This window comes from Nothoprocta perdicaria, unplaced genomic scaffold (assembly GCF_003342845.1).
Source record: "Nothoprocta perdicaria isolate Ctin4 unplaced genomic scaffold, notPer1 scaffold_29, whole genome shotgun sequence".
In the NCBI taxonomy this organism is placed as follows: domain Eukaryota; kingdom Metazoa; phylum Chordata; class Aves; order Tinamiformes; family Tinamidae; genus Nothoprocta; species Nothoprocta perdicaria.
The window spans coordinates 3,321,833-3,344,695 of NW_020455521.1; the positions used below are offsets into that span (position 1 = coordinate 3,321,833).

The 22,863-nt window shown below is 37.1% G+C and overlaps 1 long non-coding RNA gene across 5 annotated transcripts; it reads right to left on the minus strand.

Moving 5' to 3' along the window:
• Positions 1–1,100: 1,100 nt before the first annotated feature.
• LOC112949283 lies at positions 1,101–16,944 on the minus strand. Of its 5 annotated transcripts, none has more exons than XR_003249788.1 (4): positions 16,877–16,944; positions 13,682–13,874; positions 8,990–9,048; positions 1,101–1,185 (listed from the first exon to the last, which is right to left on the minus strand). It is a non-coding gene; the product is annotated as an uncharacterized LOC112949283 (long non-coding RNA). The 5 variants fall into 5 exon arrangements; XR_003249789.1 differs by lacking the exon at positions 1,101–1,185 and adding an exon at positions 6,036–6,059; XR_003249790.1 differs by lacking the exon at positions 1,101–1,185 and adding an exon at positions 6,088–6,111.
• Positions 16,945–22,863: the final 5,919 nt, after the last annotated feature.

Here is a 22,863-nt window from a genome sequence, read left to right on the forward strand (position 1 = left end):
TAACTTATGCTACTGTGGTCTTTGTAACTTAYATGACTTTGCTTCCATTCACTAGCACCGATTTAATACTCATTTTCTCTCTTGTTAGCTGTAAAACATTTATTGCATTTTGAAAGTGAACAACAGAAAGCCTAAAGAAATACTTAAAAGCTACTATAGATTTTAAAGTTATGATTAGCAAGAGAGACATAAGAAAGGGAGGTTCAGGTACAGCTGTGAAAGTGGGTTTTAACTAAAGAGTAGTTCCCGTCACCAGCAGTGCAGTGCCTTGTAAGACACATTAGGGCCAGTGATTGCACTTGTCACCTGAGCAGCTCCTGCTGCTCCTGTGGTGCTCAGCGCTTCCCTTTCCCTGCACAAGGAGGCAAAATAAGTCACTAAGCCAGAACATGCTTGCAAGGCTCTGCCCACTGCGTTTCCAGGGGAGGACATTCCTCATCAAAATTTAAATATTATTTGTTAAACATAGGCAGCATGTTTCATATGCTATATTTCAGATAAAAATTAAATTGAATTTAAAGAGTTATATTTATAGTGGGGCAACTAAGCTCAGTTAAAACAATGTATGAGTGAATGGAAACAGATTCCAGGACCTCCCTATTTATTACCATTTCAGATATCACTGCACTGGATTAAATTCATATCCTTCAGCACACTCCCATGTCTCAGTTAGCCACTCCTTTATGCTTCTAGCAGAGTTACACACAGTTGAGAGCTACAAGGGCAAAGAAAGACTTCACAAAAAAATGCTGCTACACTTGGAATTGACCTACTGATTACAATTACCTTGCTACATTTAAATGCTCACCTTTGCTCAAGTGTTACTTAGCTTATCACTTATAAAACATTTCATTCAAGTGACATCCCCAAGCAAMCCCAAGATTTTATTTCTAATCACTTGTCTATCTACAGGCCTGCAAGAAAGTCTTCAACATTTTCCACAGCCCCTTTCATTTCTTTTCAARTCTAACAGAAGCCCTTGCCAGATTGGCTTTAAGAAGAGGTTTTATTAATTCTTTCCTCAGACATATTAAAAATATACTAGATCCACCCAAGGGTCACATATCCAAGAGCTTGGGTTCTGCTCCACCTGAGGTGAGAGAGCTTAAACACTGACTGGGAAATAGCAGACATCATTCGCTTGCAGCTTGGCTCTTGTCATGTCATCTTGGGCTGTACATAAAGCTAAAAGGAGGAGGAAACAAGACATATTAAAAATAACAAAATGCAGGCATTGTGCTATTAAGCCATTCTAATATTTCCTCCAATAAAACCTCAGTGGAAGTTGCTTAACCTGAGATGCTCACTGGAGACTCTAAATTACACAGGCATTGAAAGAGAAACCGCCACACAGTCCTCGCGCCAGGGACTTCCTACGTGCAGGCCTCCCAAAGCACTGGCAGTGCTCTGGCTGACTGTAGCCACCTTGGGCAGATTCCTGTGTTACAGTCCACTAGAGTGCTTTCTTTTTTTTTCCAATTGAATTATTAGCACATAGTTTCCTTCACCTACAATTCCTTCCGCTAGTGTGTGGTTAGTTATTTATATCACCACCTTAACATTAGCCACATCATACAGCAAAGTGCATTCTGAGTGCTAGTACTTAGCAGCTGAAATAAATCCACAAAATGAAGTGACAACTGCGGAGACCTGCCAGCAAAGGACACTAACAGAATCCTTGGCCATACTATCAGGAGCAAAGCCAGCAGATCAAGGAAAGGGATTCTCTTCATTCGCTTGGCACTCAAACCACAYCTCGGAGGACATTGCATGCAGTGTTGTCCCTTCCTGACCAGAAAGAATAGTGAGGCTCCTGTTAGGGAGCAGGGCTGGTTCAGCAGGGAGGACAGTGTGAGGAGACCAGCAGCRTCCCCTCCAGTGCCCACAAGGAGGCTCCCAAGACAATGGAGCCAGGCTCCGCACAATGGTCCATGGAATGAGGGTGAGAGATGAAGGTGCAAACTGAAACAGAGGAGGGTCCACCTGGATGTAAGGAGAAATTTTTTTACTATAAGGGCAAGCAAATGGTAGAACAGCTCCCCAGGGAGGCTGTGTAAACTCCAACCTCAGAAGCTCTCAAGCTGCAACTCTGAGCAGCTCAAACCAATCTCAGAGCTAACGCTGCACTGAGCGGCTTGGGCTAGAAACCTCCCAAAGTCCCTTCCAAATWTAATTTTTCTATGATGTCATGAAATCAGTGTTTAGAGCATCCCTTGAGCACATGTTTTCCACTATAGGTAAGAGATTACAAGATGTCTTATAGACAAATATGAACCAAAACAACATTAATGATCCCAGCATCAGTATACTAGGAGGAATAGACATGAGATTCCAGGGCATTTTAGATTTCTTATAACCCAGTGAAAAGAGGAACAAGAGAAGTGAAGAGAGACTGCTGAGATTTGGGGAACAGAACGGGGAGGGGACAATTTTAAACTTCAGTCTTCCTCTTTCCATTCATTCTTAATGAGATACTACCAAAAAAAATAAAATAAAATAAAGGTGCTTAAAATTTATATCCAAAGTTCTATTTTCTGCTCTTTAATGGAATGATTTTTTCCCCTTTTTAAATGGAAAATAAGGCTCAATGATTACTCCTATAAATACTCATTTGTGTAACCTAACCATAACTACAATATGCTAACTGYCTGCTGGGAAGTACAAGACTTTCCAACAGACTGAAGCAATTACAGGCTGGCTTGGCCTCCACCTTCCCCACTTGAGCATTCTCTAGGCACTGCTGAGGACTCACACAGAGATTCTTTACCCGGTTTTCATGTATAAAGGTTATCACAGGGCAGCACCAAATCCCCAAGGGTCTCACAGGTCTTCCTGGAAACGCTGGGCATTTGAGCTCCAGTGGGTGCCATGTCTCAGGCAGGAAGCAAGGCCCATGTGCCTTGCTTCCAAGAAACCTATAAATTCAAGCTGTTATGCAGAAAGATGTTTTCCCCTMCTTTAGGAAAAAAAATACATATATATGTCACACTATAATCTGTAAGAGAAAAGGGTAAAAAAACCCCACAAATCTCATCAATAAGGACAACAAGTACCATCAGTCTGTATCATCTCTTCTCTTTAGTCTTCTCTAGAGCTTCTAGATGAGATGTTGTCATTCCCTGTCTTTGTAAGTTCTTGGAAAAGCAAATTCTACCCTCAGTATGACATTTTTATATGATGTTTGACAAATGACTTAATTTTTTTTTCTCTACTTACTCCTGACTTCCAGATGTGCTGTATTAAACAAGTACATCCACCAAAAAAATCCAGGTTTGTTCCCATATAAATGGCAGGAAAAGAAGAAAAAGCGTATGCAAGAAAGGAAAACTTTTCCAATATTCTTCTTATAAAACTATGTACAAACAGAATGAGGCACTGAGAACTTTAATACATACAGAAGTCAAATCCAATCAACTTGTGAATGCACAAAATACAATAACGTTTTGTTCTCCAAAACATGACTTTGAGAAAAGAGTAGATGTGATTAGTCTGGCCACCAACTGTTACACCCCTGTCTGTATGAAGTACACATCAACTGATTTTAATTCAGGCTTTGTGAACCACTCACAAACTTATTTGAATGTTTAGAACAAATTACTACAAAGTCACAACAGGATCTTTATTACATATAGCAAATAACATACTAATTCCCTTCAAAAGAGGAACTTAAAAAAGCATATTAATCATTTTAGTGACCAAAATTCACTGCACAGTTGTACGATACATCCCTCACACTCCATATGACATTGGCAGAACACATATAAAAAAAGCCACATTTCTAACTCACATAAGATGTTCCAAAATATACGAGAATTCATTTTTTCAAGTCTGCTATATTATAGTAATGAATGATATATTCTCACATGCATAGTGAGGTGTCAAAACAGTCATTGACTTGGGCATCTTCACTTGGACTAATTTTAAGAAATTGACCGAAACTTTGCCATTGATCTAAACAGCACCAACTCAAACCTTAAGTAGTTTCTCTTGACTCACTGGCACTGTATTTATCATAAATTCAACTGAGCTATTTCTTGATTAATATTCTACACTAAGACACAAACTTCTGCCATGCACAACTGAGAGGAGTTCCTGCATTACTTTCTCTCTCATCAGCCCATCAAGAATTCTGACATTTTGAAAACAAAACCTAAAAGCTTTATAAAGTGACAGAATGAGGCTGACAGCTATAAAACAACACACAAACACACAATCCTAAGTAAAATTTAGAGAGGTCAATTCTTTGCTATTTTAGTGGCCTAAATGGTAAGTAAGAGAATAAAGTTATTGATACTGCTGACATCACCTGAAGAACAAAATGAGAAACCAGTGCTGGAAATAAGAGTCAATAATCTGACTTAAGTAATCAAGTCAGATTCAAGGGACTAAAACCTAAAATATAAACAAAAACAACTCTGACACTTCAAAAATATTTATGCTCAARAAAGTGACAACTTAATGAAATGTAAAAAAAAAAAAATTTAAAAAAGCAAACAAAAATCCCCTTAAAACCTCTAAAAGGGCTACAGTACAAACATAACTTACAGAAATGTCTTTGAAATTACTGTATTTCCTCACTGAAACTTGTGGGATTATCACTAATTTCTACTTTCAGAGCTCTTTTCTTTCTTTCTTTCTTCAGTCTCTTTTGTTGTGTAGCATTGTTTTAAAATTGTAACCAAAGAACAGAGTTATCCTTTATCAGAGAGTGCTTTGTACATGCCCATCATCTTAAACAGCTACCAGCCTGTTGCTCATGGTGTTACCACCATGAGCAGCATTTTGTTTTAATAAAGGCTCTTGTTACTGGAAGCAGTTGCACATGTTCTCACTTATTTTACTTCCGGTAGAACTATCAGCTCATTACCATTTGCTGCCTTCTTAAATCATCCCCTTAGGTCTAAAAACATCACACTTTCCATGCAAGATTTCAAGTAACATAAGGAAGTGTAGTAGAAATCTGCAAAAAGGGGAGGGGAAGCTTGACTTTAGTCTGTAATTGTAACAAGGGCGAGAATATGAACTAATGTAACACTTTGAAGAATTGCTTGAAGAAATACTTAGTTTCAATAGATGTAGAAAACAAGGCATGATTAGAGGGTGGGATGGGGGGGGGATTAAATGTACAACAGTTTCTCCTCCCTGACGCTGTTGTAACTAATTTATATTGCTTTCAATCCTAATACATATCAAAAAAAGTAGAAATTCATATTGAGGCAAAGTAAATGAAAATAACAAAAAAACATGCACACCTCATACTACTTGTGCCAGTGCTTATAATGAAGCACAGTCCCCAATACTTGTAGAGATTAATGAAAATACTTTTTTTTTTTTTTTTTTTGGCCCTCCCCTCTCTCTCAGATTTAATCACAGCTTGCTAGAAGCATTATGTGGTGCTCAGTTCAGGCATCTACTTTAAGTATATGCTTAAAAACAATTGAAATTGCTGAGATTAATATCAGTACACAGATGTAAGACTCAGATTTGCTGAGCATTTCCCAAATAGTTAGTAATTCTGCCTACACAATGATACCAAGGAATACAGGACAAACTCCTACCAAATGCAAGGAGATCAAGAAAACACTCTAAGGCTACTGGTGAGGCCAAGTCTAATCTCCCAARGGACTTGCTCAGAAATCAAATCTGCATGTTCATAAAACAAATGAGCTTGTGGGAACCTGTTCCTAGGAGCTGCAGAATTAAGTTGTCAGGTGACTCTTGACCACTTACATTATGAACCAGCTGAATACTGACCTACTGTGATTTTCATCCTAATAATAATACTTGCATTTTTTCTAAAGCTATGAGCCATAGTATAATATATTTTCTCATTTAGAATAACAGAGTGACTTAAAAAAAATGAAACTGCATAAAAAGCATTTTCAATGCTCACTTCATCTATTTTCCCAAGTCAAACAGGATTTTCTTTCTGGTGATCTTAAAATGACAGAAAAAAAAATCAAAAAGTACCTACCACTGCACTGTGATGCAATGGGAGCACCACAAGGCAGGAGGGGCTCACAGGCACAGCTGTTAGCACAGTCTTGTGCTGGCACTTGCTAGAAGACCAGCAGAGAAGGAAGTGTCAGCATCTGCCTCCAAGTGTCCTGTCTGCGTGTAAGATATGAGACACCCCACGTTCTTGAGCTTCTGTAAGCCCGAAACCATGCAGACAAGCCCCGCTAATGCCCAAGCAGCTTAACAGTTGCTGTATTATAACGGGACAGGGAGGGGGAAAACATTTTTTTCCCCTTCAACTGAATCCATGTTTTATTTCTCAGCTGCAGTGCTGTCGCTGTCTAAACAACACAGTTCAATGATGTTTAAGTATGGAATAATATTTTCTATCAATAATTTTTATATTTACAGATAAGTATATGAATATTTAGCAACATACAGGTATTTATAAGTCTAGTCATTATTTTATATTACTTTATCCTAAATATTCAGCACTCCAGCCCATGCAGTCTAAAATGCATACAGATGAGACACCCTTTCTCACTGCAATATGTTAAAGCCTGAACCCAGAAGGCAGAAATACCCTGGACTAGTTTTCCATGGGAGACAAAGTTATTTTKGCTTTACATTTTGTACACTTGACTGGGTAATAACATAGAATTTCTTACTTCCCTCAAAGACAGAAAATTGTACAAGGACAAATCTTGACCAAAGAGAAATCTTACACAACAGTATCATTTCRGCTTTTCCTGGATTTTATACCTTCCCCTTTCTTCCAGGCAAATTTCTAAAATAGAGATTCCCTTTCTAAAGCTGCCACCACTAAAACTCTTAAAAGAGGTACAAAATGCGCTATGCACATACTTCATTTCTGTAGGAAAGTACAAAAGAACAAAAATACTGCTTGTAAGGATTATCCAGGAAAACATAAAAACATTACAGAAAGATTTTAATATCACAAAACAGCTGTAGGTAGTAAGAGAGCTGTAGGTAGTAAGTGGTAGACACAACCACTGAAAAGTAGTTGATATAGGARAAATAAGTTCTATATTTTTTTAGATTATTTTTCCTGCAATTTTAAAATGCTAGCTAGGGTATTCCTTATTATTTTAAACAAACTAGATTCTTTAAGCACAGCAAGGAGTTTTTTTGGTTTTTTTACTTCACACAAGGTTTTCTAGTAGGATTAACGCCCCCACTTGCTAACCAAAACAAAAGCAGAGAGCAACACTACGCTTTTCAGAAATATTTCACCCAGTGAACAAAAGGTGTCTAACCGTAAGCTTTAACTATAACACTGGATAATATCAATGAAGAGTAGGAAGAGGTAAAAATGTTACTTTAACGAGTTCATTCATAATTTGTAAAACATGCAGAGCTGAGGCCTCCACTCTAGCCAGAGAACAGAGCTCCCTGGTGCAGGACACGGCTCCCAGCAGGGAGCACAGGAGCCCYGGGAGGCAGCGCCTGGCCCGGGGAGACACCCGCCTGCAGCGCTAGTGTCCCAGTGTCCCTGCCCCTGCAGAGTGGAGCAGTGCCCCTGCACTGGAGGAGCAGAGCCAGGCACTACATTCAGTGCAGTATCACAGTGCCCCTGTGGCTCTCAAAGCATTGCCTTGGTCACAGGAGTCAGACTTAAAAAGAATTTGAAAACCAGCCACTCTTAAAAATGCATTTTTTAAATAAGAAATATTTATTGATCATTTTACTCAGAAGCACACTTCAAACGCTGCTGTTTGAATCTCATTAGCTGGTCACAATGTGTAATTCAGCCTAGTGCACCTGCTGAACTAAAACAGCCACATGAAACATATGCCACTGTCAGATCCTATCAGTTCCACTTGCTTAACAAAAGGGAGAGAACACATACCAGGAAGACACAGAGGAAAAGTAGACTTACAACACCTTATAACTACAACATCCTGCACAGAGTGCCTGCTTTCACTGCTATGTTTCCTGTGTTTCACAATAGACAGAAGATGCATTAACGCTGCCAAATCTTGATGTAGCATTATGAATCAGTGCTTGCACAGTTTTGCACCAAAGACCTCTTTCTCAGACAAATGTCCATTCTTTTTCCTTCCCTGGCCGCCCTGACTCCAAAACCTTAGAAGGGCACAGTCTCTTTACCAGGGGCTTTCAAAAAGGGATACTGCTAATCCTGTCTGTAAGCAGGAAACATATAGCTGGGTAGGGGCTCTCCATTTTAAGTTCACACTAAAAATTGTAAATTAAACAGCAACTCGCTCCTATCTGCATACAGCCCTTCCCTAACCTGAAAAGGCAAAAATTTCAAATCAGTTAAAGGAAGAAAGTAAAAAAACATCTTCACAATTTGTATCTGAAGTTTTAGTTTACATATAGATTTTAAAATGTTCAGCTTAAGGCTCTTGTACAAGGATTTCATTTACCATTTATGCTTCAGAAGTAGAATTAGAGTCTGAAAAGCTGCTATAGAACAAGAACTCTGTTCCCCTCTTCAACTGATAGCTGCTTAAGAGATAAAATATGTATTTTTTACTTCTGGGCTGCTCAGCTGTGAAAAGAAAAGATATGTTTATAGTCATATGAAAACTTTCCCATTCATCTCAAGTCTTCATGAGATTTCTCACAGGAACTATTTAATGAATTTTTAGCCTTTACTGCTCAAGAAATATGTCAAACTGAAATTTATGAAAGCAAAGGCTTCAGTTTTAAAGGGTGCATGGAAGAAAGGATGGTTGAGGAAGGATGAATTGYAATAGCTTTAAAAATTTCTGGTTTATATCTGTCTCTAAATCAAAGAGGTTGAAGAGTATTGCACCTTTTTTTTATTCTAGTAAGCAGAAAAAATAAGGTTTTCTTACAAGTGAAAGGCAAGCCCTGAAAAGTCATACACATGTACATGCGTAAAAGACAAGCAAAGCCTTTCAGCAAAGAGCCCAGCCTGCTTCATGCTAGCACCAGGGGATCAGCTTTAGAAGAAGTTGGGAGTTGGCCGGTGTCTAGCAACCAGTYGCAGCACCGCGTGAAATGGTGACAAGAGACTTACACAGGCTGCAGTTGTGATCCTCTTCATGCTTCTGTCCCTAAGTCCCACACACAAGAAACCTGAGAAACAGAAGAGTTCAACACACTGTCTTATACATTGCTCTGATATCATTCTCCAACTCTTTTTATCGTTTAAAGAACCTTCCTGTGCTGTGAGACTACTCATAAAGTAAAATGACAACTAGTCTGTGCCAGAGCTTGAAAGGTTACTCCATTAAGTGAATTGTAGCTCAGAGGTTGAATAGCAAAGAATGAGATGGCAATATTAGTTTCTTTACTATGAAAAGATTTWTCAGTCTYATTTACCATAGTCTCTAGCCTATCSAAATTTAAATAAAGGAAAACAAATCAAGAGATGGATTATTTAATGATCTATTTAAACCAGAAATCATAATGACAGATATTTAAAACAAATGTTCAATCTGATGAAAGAAGACATTGTTATCTTGAAAAGCTGCTGTATTCTATTTGATTAGTCCACTTAATAGGAAAGTAAATTGAACAACATACTGTATCAAATCCATTCACTTTAGCATTTTTACATGAAAACCAATCTCATGTTGCACGTTGTTGATAATTGCCTTGAAACACTGGAACAGCTATGCAGCAGTTTTAGTTAAGTGAATAGCAGCTTGTTTTGCAACATCAAGGATTACAGAAGATAGAGCTTACATATCAAAGTAAACTTTATACTGCTATTTTAACATAGCTATGAAAGTCTAGTCCGGAAATGTTCTCACAAAAGCAAACTATTAGTCTTCTATACAAAATACCAGAAAATCTTGAATTTTATCAAGCATGTAGGTAATGTGTTTAAATGCCAACCTTGTGGAACATATAAACAAGGGAGGTTTCTGCATTACATTCTCCCTGCTCAGAGATAGCAAATTCACTAAACACAGATGCCATTTCTTGATTATCACTGCAGCATTTCCCAACAAACACCCTAATGCAGTGAGCAGAATCAGCTTTTCCTCTTTGAATGAAGGGGTTTTTGTCTGTATGGCTATGTCTGCAGGGAGAATTCTGCCAACATCACTAATATTTCAGAGGGAAAGGAAATTACTTTCTAAATGGCCTTACCATGAAGTTACAGAGTACGCAGAGCTAAGTGCAAACCTGGCTGGGGAGTCAATGAAGGTCAAGGCTGCTAGAGGCCAGCTTCCCACGAGAGCAAAGCTCTGAAGTGTAATTATTTTAGGGAAGAACTCTGCCAATAGGTCAAAGGACTGAGTTTTATAGCTGACAACAGCCACTGAAAGAAATCTTTCAGAAAATAGTAGTTGCAGTAGCAATATATCTCATCCTCAAAAACTATTGAAATACATAGCAAAAATTAGCAAAAATGTATTATCTTTTGAAATAACACAAGAATGTTTGAAGAACTATTATTGCTAGTTAGTACTGAAAAAGGTCAGCTTCATTCTACTGTCAGAATGGGCTCCTCTGTATGTAGATACAGATTCTTCTACCCATCCAAACTGGTATTGTAGGTAGTTGGGCAAGGTATTCAAAATATAGAACCATCTGGAATATATAATTATATAATATATACAATATATATATTTATTATATATATTTATATATATTTTTGTATATATTATATAATTATATATATTGATATACATTATAATTATATAATATATACAAAAATCCAAAATTCAGGCCAATTACAACTTATTAGCAAGATTTAAAATTAGCAAGAACTAATTTTGAAGTGCTTCAACCCCAGCACAGATTTTTGGAATACACAGGTCCACACAGACATCCACAGTGTCACTCCATACCTCTCCACAGTGAGAATGGCGAGGTGGTGGTAAACCGAGGCAGAGGGGAAAAAAGTCACTTGTTTTACTTGCCTCATCACAGGATATGTATCACAGTATATGTAAGGATAACTTAATTCTGAACAAGTAGAGCTCCCAGCCTAGCAGCTTTATAGCCTGTGTTCTCCTTCAYAAACTCTTAGTTGTGTATTCAGATCACGAGTCTAACTGCATTGATTACTTGCCTATCTAACGGGTTGCAAATATATTCAAGTACATGAACTGATTCTTTGCCTAATTACTGAAGGCTTGATTAAGAATACTAGCTTAAAGAGTATTTTGTTAAACAAAAAATGGGAAGCGGAATTAACATTATATATAAATTTCTTCAGCACACAGCTCTAGAAGCCTTAAAATGAGATAGCAGCNAAAAAAAAAAAAAAAAAAAAAAAAAAAAAAAAAAAAAAAAAAAAAGACCATCAGCAGCTTCATAATTTGGTTTAAAAATAATAATGCCAAAGTTCTCTGTGAGGAAATAATAGAAAAGAGGAAAAGTATATATTACAGACACATTTCTGGTTAGCTGCACCAACATAGGAATACATGCAGAAAGCCAGTAAAACCTGATTCCCCAGCTGAGGAAATAGATTATTCACATCTAGTACACTTGCCTGATTTGATGGAACTCCTGGCAGAGCAGGGCRTACTAGCTCAGCAGTAACCTTTAGAAAGGCAGGAGGTTTTTTTTGAAGTTAAGGCTTATTTAAAACATCATGTATTTTTAAGGGAAAGTTATGTATATATTAATTTTTTTTCTCCATAATTTGCACTTTAAATAGAAGGCATGATTTCTGGCATGAACAAGAGCAAAATAGAAAAAGCAAGAGCTGAAATATTTTCTAAGTGATGTTTGGCAGCTTTCTAAATTCTGAAGGAAGATCTCTAAACAATTATAATTTTGCCTTTGGACAGAATAWAAACAACCTTTATTTTTGGGACAAATACAACAAAATTGGCTAAAACATCCAGCTTGTCCTAAATGACAATGGTTGAGTCCAATGGAAACAACTTTATTGAATTTAAATTTAATAAGTCTCAAGCAGGATATGGCATTTCTCCTCTTTATTTTTATCTAGGATTGATAAGGATAGACTTGTTTAAAAAAAGTAGAAAATCTCATGCACATCTTCTGGTCTCATCTTTAAACTACACAGGTTCCACCCAATTTCTCAAGCTATCCTCATCATCTTACTGCTTTCTGAAAACACAGCAAAGGACATAACTAATATCCCTCAGATAMAGCTCATTTCTCCATTAATCCTCGCCCCAGGGAGAAGTACCCTAAGCAAACTTGCTGACACTTCATCTGTTTGCAACAACATGCAACAGCACTGTTCACTTGCCTGGCCTTAGACATCCGTAGCCTATGGCTCTGCTGATAATGACAAGAAAGGAGGAAGATACGAGCCAGACTAACTACTCAAATCAAAAGAAATGTAGCCTGAATGTACAGGAAACTGATATCTTCTATGAACAGAAAGCAACACCTCACATCAGTAAAGGCTTGAGTGGTGGAAAACATGTATGTGGGAACAGAGAGACTAAAATGGGACTAAAATAAGAGGATAAATACACTAACGTGAAAAGTGACATGGAAGGTGACTACATATCAAGGGAAGACATGCACWGTAACCTCCTGTCAGGTCTTAAGAGCAAGCAGGACAGAAAGTGGTCAAAATGAGAGCTTACTACATCCTTGAGACTTCTGCTTTTTCAAACGAAGCCAGACCTCATGCTACTGTAAAGAGGATGTTCTGATAAGTATTTTTGCACACAGAAATGGAACATTTGATCTATATTATTATCCCCTTTCCTCCTTTGATGCTAGTACCATCATGAAATGAGAAACTCTTCAGTGGGTTTATTTCAGAAAAATAGATAATTCATTCTTTTTTCTTCCTTTCAATGATGTTCTGATCCACCATATCTGTTGTTTTGAGAAAACATGTACAAAGCATATTTTGTAATTGTAAAATACAGATATGAACAAAATTAACCAAAGGCTGACACAATGCAGAAGCCTGCTTACAAAGCACATTAAATCAAAACAATAGCACCAAGGCCAAAATCTCTGTCCACGTTCCTTGGGTTAAAGCCACAGACCTCAAAATCTTACATATTTGTTCATTCCAGACTCCCCATTCCATCCCTTTAGTCTAAAGCATGTTTAGGAAGAAAGTAGTAGAGCTAACATAGATGTCATATTTACTATCTATAGTTTTTCACATTTATTTTGCTAATAACTTTATTGTGAGGAATAAACAAATGATTTTTCTGATTAAGTGCCTTTCCTTAATATACAAAATAAACCATTTTCACAGATAGCCTCTCTGTACTTATTTTTACATTTGGAGATTTTGAATAAGGAGGACGAGTTGCAACATCTGGTCTTTCTTGTCCGATATACTTACTGCAGTACACAGGGCATGGATGAAGGCACAGCTTAGAATGTAAAGTTAGATAAGAACTGAGGGACATGCTGAAGTAGTTGGTCACTCAAATACACCAAGCAAAATGAGGCATTGACACCACCTAGTCTCATTTACTTAATGCAGCCACTGTACATAACATGGTAGCTCTAGTTCTCTCTATAGTGAACATTGTAAGGCTAGTAGACTAGTTGTTAGACTAGTAGAAAAAAGTGGGAAAGAGGAGCATAGAAAGGAAATAGAGGCGATGCATCTAAATTGCAGTAACCCAAACTACCGAATCAGAGGAGTCTTCRCAGTCTTAAGCACACAGAACTCTGAGAACACAGCGCAGCACTGTCAAAACTAGATCAGATATTTGCCAGAGCATGACACCTTAAGAACTTCCACCGTCAAAGATGTCTGATACAAATTTCTTCTCCAATAATCATACCTTACCTGCAATATGGAGGAGGTACAACTAGGAAATGTGTCCTCTGACAGTTCTTAGTCTGTGCACGCTGCCACTTTACTCTCTTGCTTCACTCTGTCTCAACTCTCATTTCTTAGAAAAGAAACTTTGAAAACAAACCTTTCTTTCAGCTGCCACTCAAACTTAAGRTTTTCTTCTGGAAGTAGATACAATTTAGATCTAAAATAGAAAAGAATATGCCAATTTTAGTTATATCTGAAATTCAGCTTGACACAGTATTAGAAACACTGTTACAAAGCTCATTTGTTGATCACCAAAAATGTTTGAATAAATAAATCAAAGATAGTAAAATTAGAGGAAAAAAGGTGGGGACATTATTTTGTTGATTTTGATATTTTTCACTGGTTGGTAAAGCAAGGGTTTCAGAAAAGAAAAGCTCATGTAAAAGCAGAAGTTCACTTCATGGAGCTAGAGCACTGAAAACCAAACTCAGTAYTTCAAACTTGCCAATAATAAAAACAAGTATTTTTAATAGTGTCCTTTAAGAATTTAGATAACAAARATAGAAGTCATAACACCAAGAAAGGACCAACAATTACCATTCTTGCTGGTTACTTGTTCACTTAAGTTGCTAGATCACTACAAATCCTCAATAAAATGCTTTCATCGTTTAATTTCATCGTTTAATTATACCATACCTTAAAACACATTGTAGTTTGAACATGGACATTGAATGAAACGTAGAAGAGCCTTACATAACACTTGAGTGTTCTGCCTGCTTTAGAGCGCTTGTTCTGTAACTACTTTCAGGAAAGTCAAGATGTAACTGTACAAGAATAGCATACCCTTTTTGCAGACATTTCCAYAGCTACCCATCAGAACATTCCTTTAAATGGAGCTTTTTGTTATTGCTGAGCTCTGGATTTCTTGCACAATTGCCTATTGCAGCAGTGGATTATAGTTAAAGATACTGGACAGTAAGATTAAGATTCTGTATCATTATCCCTCGATACTGTTAGACCTGCCATTCAAATATATGCAATATACTTCTCTATCTGCATTGCCCTCTCCCACTTTGCCCGATTTTTCCAAGGTCCTGCCTCTTTGGTTGCAGCAGGAATATACAGGGATAGTTTAAAGTCACCTGTGCAAACAAACCCTCCTCAGCATAAAAGCCTGGGAATATAGTTATCTCACCAGCTCTGCAGAAGTCACCTTCCACTCATTTACAATTATTAGTTTCAGGTAAAACCTTGCAAGTTGAGGTAAGTCTGGCTTTACTCAGAGCCACCTGAATCCACATGATCCAAGATACAATGCTATTAGCTGGAACACACGGGTCCTTCACTGACTGTAGGTTGCTAATGAAGGCTTGTTGATGAAGTGATACACTGTCCAAGTCATCTTGAAAGAATTAATCAATTGAATTCAATTCTTGAAAGAATTATTAATCAATTAAATTACCAGTCAATTAATAATTATATCAATTAATATCAATATTATTGATTAATAATTATTAATCAAATTATTAATCAATTAAATAATTACCAATTCTTGAAAGATTAATCAATTAAATACATAATAAATAACTTTGCAGTAAAAAATTAGTTAGTCTTTAGCTTTAGAAAAAAGATGCAAAGAACCCCAGGACTAGAGACTGGTGTAAAAAATTATGGGCTTTAAATTCATGATTTCCCACAATCACTAAGCTTTTTAAATATACTGCCCAGCAAGGGTAAATTTTGTTATGCAGTTCCCACATTGTAGTCTCATTCAAATGGTCCTCCACAAAGAAAATATTGGGAATTTCTTCTTTAAATTAACTCTTCAACAAAATAATTATTTTAATACTTTATATACCTTTATGCAATTTAGCACACCACATAATTCTATTGTGAAGAATATATAGCTCAGAAAARTGTTTATAGCACTTTTAAACACAGTACTTGGAATATTATAAAAATATCATTAAATAGCTTTTAGTCAGATTACAAAACCCACTAGAGGAATGCCTTCTGCCCATATCTCATTGGCACAGATAAAAGAACTGTTCACTTTCTCTTTCCTGAAACAGCATCAGGTAAAAATCACTTTGTTCTTAAACAAATCCCTCTTAAAGACTGAGGTCAATTTAAACCATTCAAAAACAATGAATGACTAAGAACTGTCTCAGTTGGGACTTCATTGTCTATTGAAAAGATGTCAAAAAATGTACTACTAATTTTAATTAGATAGCCTGCACTTATGTAAAGTAAATTCAAGCTGTTTCTGAACCACCACAATTCATGAAATTAACTTCCTCACATGGGAGGAACTTCTTAATCACCCACAAYATAATCTTTTGATAATGAAATTAAAAAAAAAAAAAAGCACAAATTAATCATTCATTTCAATTGTTTCTTCCCATACTTTGTGGGAGTCCTTARCATCAAGATTTTGTTCCTAACAGTAGAATATAAGACTGCTCAGAGGACTTCACAGAGTGGTCTGTTTAGTACTGCATTCGGATTAATGCTACAGCTGCTGCTCCTGCATTTTCAGTCATCTGAATGTTTACAAGAACCAAATTGAATTGGCAGGGACCAGGCTATGGAGTCAGAGTTTGTCACCTCTAAGAATAAACAGCATACTGCTAATGAACATTAAAGTGCTAAGCTTATATTCAGGCCACTGTTCTTCTTATAATTACTGAAAACAACTGAAACTGAAATGATGAAAGTCCAAGGAGCCAAACACATTTCACAGGACAAGCAATGGAGACAGTCTTTTATCATCTTCCTGGACTACCTCTCCAAGTCTAGAGGTAGTATTTCAATAAAAAGGAAATTAATCCAGAAAAAAAAAAAAAATACTCACAGCGTAGAACTCACTTGAGAGGTTTTGAACCCATTTAAGGGAGGGCAGCCAGGCATGCCAGAGGAATCTGCATTTTACCGAGAACTTACTGAGTGCTTGCATCACAGAGGCTCTTATCATCCTAGCTAGATCATACTTCAAAAAAAACCTTCACTTTGCAAAAAGAAAAATATAGCTTATTACACACCTTTTACACTTAATTTTTGAGTTAAGCATTAAGCTTAAAACTTTACTCAGTGATTCTCAGTGAGAAAGCACCCCCRGCAGTATGTCCCAAAACCCCAACAAAGCAATAGAACTCTCCATTTTTGCACGCATACCTTCTACCATCTCCCAAGCACAGTCTAGCTGCACCARCTACTCACCAGAGACAGCTACCAAGTCCTACTAGAGCACTCTGAAATCTCCCTCCTCCTCTCAAAATTTCTGGCTCTATAAAGAAAGATCTTTTTATTGCAAATCAAGGAGCAACCAAAGAGACTCCCTTCCTTTACAGCAACACTGTGGAGAAATGGACAGGCCTACCTGGCAGGCGTGGCTTTGCTCCTCCTTCCCCAGCTGTGCTTCCCAGCAAGCTGACTTGCACCTGTCTTTCCCACTTATCTCTGTCGCTCCCCACCTGCTGCAGTGCAAATATGGCTCATTTTCACTGCAAGACTAATGAATCTTTCTAAGGATTTGAATACAAGGAGGCCTAAATAAGRATTCTTTCCTAGGTAAGAAACAGATTGGTTAAAAGAGCTGCACTGCTAGCCTTTGCTTTCCTACTAAACGTAGTTCTCTTGCTTTTTAGCCCACCTGCAGTGCAGCAAAGAGGAGTTCCCAAGTTTCAGCTGGGACACTTTGACTGTAGGCTAAAAGCTGCCTACAACCCTTTCTTTGCCCTTATTGGCAAATAAAAACATGTGTGGMAATTCAAGCCCTGCACCAAACCCCAACCAGCACCTTTTAGGGCTCACTCTGTGTGTGCTTAACAAAGGCAGAGAGCAACATGACAGATTTTCTGGGGAAAATGGGTTCCTGAAAACAATTCTTTACTCCTGAAGCTACACTGCTTTTGCCACAGCAGTTGCTTTCCCATGTTAATTGATTATACTTTGCTGTAATATTGGCTCCAAATTACAGYAAATTGTTGTGCCAAATAACAGCTCAGTTATTTAAAGCATATTCTTAAAGCATATTCTAATATTGGGCCACAAAGGTACCTAATAAACTAACTCCTAGGCAGTTATTACTGCTAATTTCCYTGTGTAATCACCTATGCACAATGTGCAAACATGTAAATTCTAATTTGGTAGCACATTATACTYTGCATTCACTTCACCTGGGGATAAGTGGTGACAGCTGTTATGGACTGATCTCTCCGTTAACCAGATACTGAGCCTGAATCCTCCCACCTGTTACCAATATGAAATACACTGGTTTACCAAACTTACTCCAAATATATATGCAGTTGTCCTCAGCTGTAATTAAAGATACTTGTTTTCACTACATTTTCAAATATAACAAAGTACTTAAGTATTAATCAGATAAAACACTGAGTTCAAGAAAACATGAAAGTTCATGTTGTATCATTTATTGTCACCTAAATGAAGAAGTGTGCCTGGTGTTGGCTCCAGCCTTGAAGCAAGGTTATGGAGCAATAGTGTTAATAATTTCYCTAACCATCCAAAATGAAATTCTGTTCAAGTTAAAATGCAGTGCAGGCATCTTACCCTAAACTGAAGGTGGTGTGTATCCTCACGTAGTAATCTGTCAATAAAGACAGCAGTAGTCAAGCCCAGACCAGATAGCAACATGCCATGAAAAAGCAGGAGAATTCTTCATGTTAGGCAGACAAACCAGGGCATATACTGATTGCAAACRCAGGATTCATCCAGTTCACCAACAGTGTTGTAATCTGGTGATAGRCTGGCAAATTACATGGACATTAGGGTGAGACTAACAGGCTTAAAACATAAGATCTACAATGTAGTTTTCCTACAACTTTAGCTGGAACATTGGTGCCATTCATATTCATTTCTTTTACCCAATATTCCTTTAAGATTTACCTCAACCTATTTAAAGAAAAGACATTTTAAAATACTACAGTAATATTTTTTATTTTAACTGAGACTTAAATGTAGATGTTAAATTGGATGTGAAATCTTTACCACCTAAAATTGGTAAGGATTACTTCCTCTCAAATGCTACCAAATCATGACTTAATACTTTTTAAATGCTCARCCATGACAATGAATGCACTATAGATACTGTGAGCATCACAAACCTGTTAATTAAAATGCATTAAAGAAAAAAAAAAAACTATGACAGAAAAAAAGTCAAATGACATATAAAAGCATCATGTACTTTTTGAATCATTTTTAAAGGATGAACTTTTCAATGATCTTCAAAGGGCTTCAAAATGATCTTCAAGGGCTTCAAATTTAATAAACACTCAACCTCTCACATAAAAGCCAACTTCAAGAATTTGTTATTGTTGTTGTTTTTTCCCCTGTCAAGGAAGGGAGGCCTAGAACGGCATGTTTGCACTACCACTCAGGACCAGAAGATTAAAATATCATGACAAGGACATAGCACTGATATGGCCACACATACCAACTGAACAAGATAACAGTCATTCCAAGTTAGAAGCTCCCCATGGCAAAAGAAGAAGAACAAAAGGCACAGTCCTATTTATCACTTTTCCCCTGATTTTCTTTACTGCATACTAATCCTTCCATTCACAAGAGGTAGTTGGGTGCCACCCACCTAACATATAAGGTCTGTCAGACTTCAGAGAGGTTCAGCAATTTTAGCAGCAGGCATGGAGAGGTTGTCAAAGTAGGAGTGAATTCAATGCAAGTATTACAGAAGGCAGGATAGTCACTCCTCCTGTACAAAAGAATGCAGTTAGGACACAGGCTACAGCAACAAAAAACCATAAACCTTCCACAAACTTCATGTCACAAAAATACCATGTCCTCAAGAAAGAACTTTACATTCTTTAGGTCTTGGCAGACCTAACAGCATGTGGCTTGTACGCAACAAAATTTGAGCAAGCCTGAATGGAGGCACTAATGTAAAACAGATTCTCTTCATATCCCTCCAGTTTCTGTACCAAGGCCAGTGATTAGGCCAACAGAAGCCTCATCCTTGTCAGGCAGATTTGACATGGAGCCCACCTTGCTCATGTTCCCACAAGGAGCATCAGAAATCTATGGATRTAGAGCATTGTAGGGAGAAGTATCACTTCATTATTATTATAATCATAGCAGCAATAGTCATAGGTGATTCACAGTTCAACAATTCTTTCTGTAGTAAGACAAAAGGTGAGGCTGTCCTATATGAAACAGACTCAAAAGTGGTGATGATTAAATAGCACTTTTCAGCTATGGTCATCAGGAGGGAACTGAACAATCAGATCCTTTAAAAATAAATAAATAGCTATAGAAAATCTATGTAGGATAAAAGACACCTGGATTTCTGAACATTGTCTGGCCTTTTATTTGAATTTGGCAAGTCCTCCTACCCTCCACCAACAAAGCAACTGATTAATTCATTAAGTATGTACATACCAATTAATTGGAGGATTTACAGGAAATGGCAATGGCAAAGATTCTGCAAACCAGCATTGCTCCTGAGAGTGACTACTTCATCCAGCTCTCATAATTGAATAGTGCTGTGGCAGAAATCAGAATGATAATAATGAACAGTTTACATAAGCATGTGTCACTGAACCAGCTAGCACCCATTTGCCAAATGTTCTCCCAAAAGGCTGACTACTAATTCCAACTTTTGGCAATAACTGCTTTGCATTTACTCTGATTTTAAGAAAATGCCAGCAGGATAACAAGGTTTTAGTGGCCCAGATCTGAGAAGATTTTACAGCTCAGAATGCTTAATGTCAAGTTGTTATGCCCACTGGCAAGTGGTACTGGCAATGAGGACAGAGAAAATAACAAACAGCAAAGTCTAAAAGCTCAGTCTCAGCTCACTAGAACTCCTTGAGAGGTTTTCCTTCAGTTTCACTCAGAGAAACTATTTCTCCTCTTGTGACAGAGTAACATCTAGCTACTTCTGTCTGTATTTTGAAACTTTGTGTTGCCATTTGATACAAACTATTAGCTCTGCTGCCAGCTTTCCTCCATGATTCACCTGTCCACTGACGGGACTGGAAAGAAAAGTGCCGAAAACTTGTTGGTGTTTAAGATATTCAGATGAGATACAGAAGAATCAGATTTGAGATGCAGGTCCTGCAGATATTGCATTATGTGCAAGGAAAGCTCTAAGAGGAGGGACTTCAACGGCCAATGTAAGGATCTCTGATCCTTCATTGTGTTCAGCTTGCTTAGTCCAGCAAATTTAGCTATTATGTGCATAATTTTCTCTACCAGATTTCATTCTAGGAACTTACACTTAATTATTACTGATGCAACTATATTAGTAAACAGGAAATTCATCATAATGGACAAATCCTTACATTTATCCTTAGATTTATCCTGAACTCATATTTTCCAACAAATCTTCTTAAGGTTTCTCAAGGCCACATGCTGCTGGACTCAGATTATTTATCTCTCTAAAGATGCTGGGGAGTGCACAGCACAGCTTKCTTTTTCATTCCTTAARCCTCTTATGCACAGGCAAAAGACAAAAGCACCAAACTAGTACAACACAGACAACCATCAGAGTGGCAGACACCATCACYCTTAGAGGGTCACTAGTGCTTAAGTACCACCTCTCCTTATCACCCTTAGCAGCGGCAGCAAAAATCCATGGAAGACCTATAYGCAACTCAGTAGTTTACTGTATTTTTGCCTTGCTTGCTATAATTACGAGCATTGATAACCTAGCCTCAGTGCACTTTTGCCTCTAACAAGAGTCTAAAAGAAATCAAGGATCTAACACAAGGGGGRAAACATAGCTAGTCTAGAAAATAGTAGCATGTTATTGAACTTTGAACCCATAGAACTATGAAAATTCCCCCATTAATTACACTACTATAGATTCATGAGCAATTTGCACCAGATGAACACCAAATCTAATAGTAAGATATTAGACCTYGGTGCAGGAATATCTTTATTTAAAGAAAATGTCTTAAAATCAATGTATCATTTCCTCATTATATATTCATTATTATTTTGATCCTTTAGCATGCCCTCTGTGGGCTCACGAGATAACATTAWTCAGTAGATGGAGGAGTAAAAAAATACACACACAAAAAAAATGCTACTAAAATATATCTAAAAACAAACATTTACAGTTAYAGCATTCTAAACTAGATTATCAGGAAAACAATCTTGCAACATAATCAAAATGTACACTTCCATTTTTCACTAGAAAAAAACTTTTATCATGCCTGTCTGGCATTGCATATAACTAATACATGGCTTTTCTGTGTCACTGAACCAATACCAATTAATATCAATAAAACCTTAAAACTGATTTTATATCACATTCTATAGATAWGTCTGATATTTTTATTATATGTTCTTTTATTTTAATGAAGCAGAGTTAGATTTACTCAGGTGTAATTCAAAACAGAGTGTGGACTAKTGGGTCATAGAGCTCTTTTTATATACCTTTGTGGATTTCTGTTCATCTAACTGCAAGTACAAAGGGTTTTAGCAGTGTTATATTTTAGCAGAAAAAAATAATATAGTATTCTAAAATGTTTAGGCTGTCAGTTCCCCACCTTTAGCTGTTTCTTACACCTCTATTCTCCCTGATAAAACTGAGGAGCAGTCATCAGAGACGCTGACAGTACTAACAGTCTCTTTCCTCATGAACAGCATAAGCTGACATCCCTGCTTAGCACACAGAGAGGGCAAATCCAAGAGAAATACACTTTTCCTCTTGATATGCTGTGTAGAATCCTTAATGTGAATCAATCTGGGAGGCATCTATTTCCCTGAAATAGTTTTTTTTTTTTATTTTTTTTTAATATTTTTTTTTATACCTGCGGGTTTTGCAGCTGCCTTTTCAAAGGTCCTTTGCTGCCCTCATGTGTTTCACGGGAAAAGTAACTCTCTTTAGTTACTTATTTAGGGTTTTTGTTTGGTTGGGTTTTTTTAAAAGCTTAGTTTAGTAAGTCTCTACTAATAAAAAGCTCTTCTTAGGAAGACAACCACCTCTCCAGTTATGAACAACATACAGGCCATATAGACAAATACTAGAAAATAACTGAAAGTTAATCTGTCTCTTCTAGCAATCAKAAGTTGTCTATTTTAGAATGCAAAGATTGCATAGTAACAAAAAATAATATATTTCCTTTTGAGATAATAATTTCTAAGTGGTGGCTTGCAAGTTGCAAAGCTAGATCAATTTTCTGGAAGTTAATGCTGTTACCCTAACAGGGAAAAAAAAAAAAAAA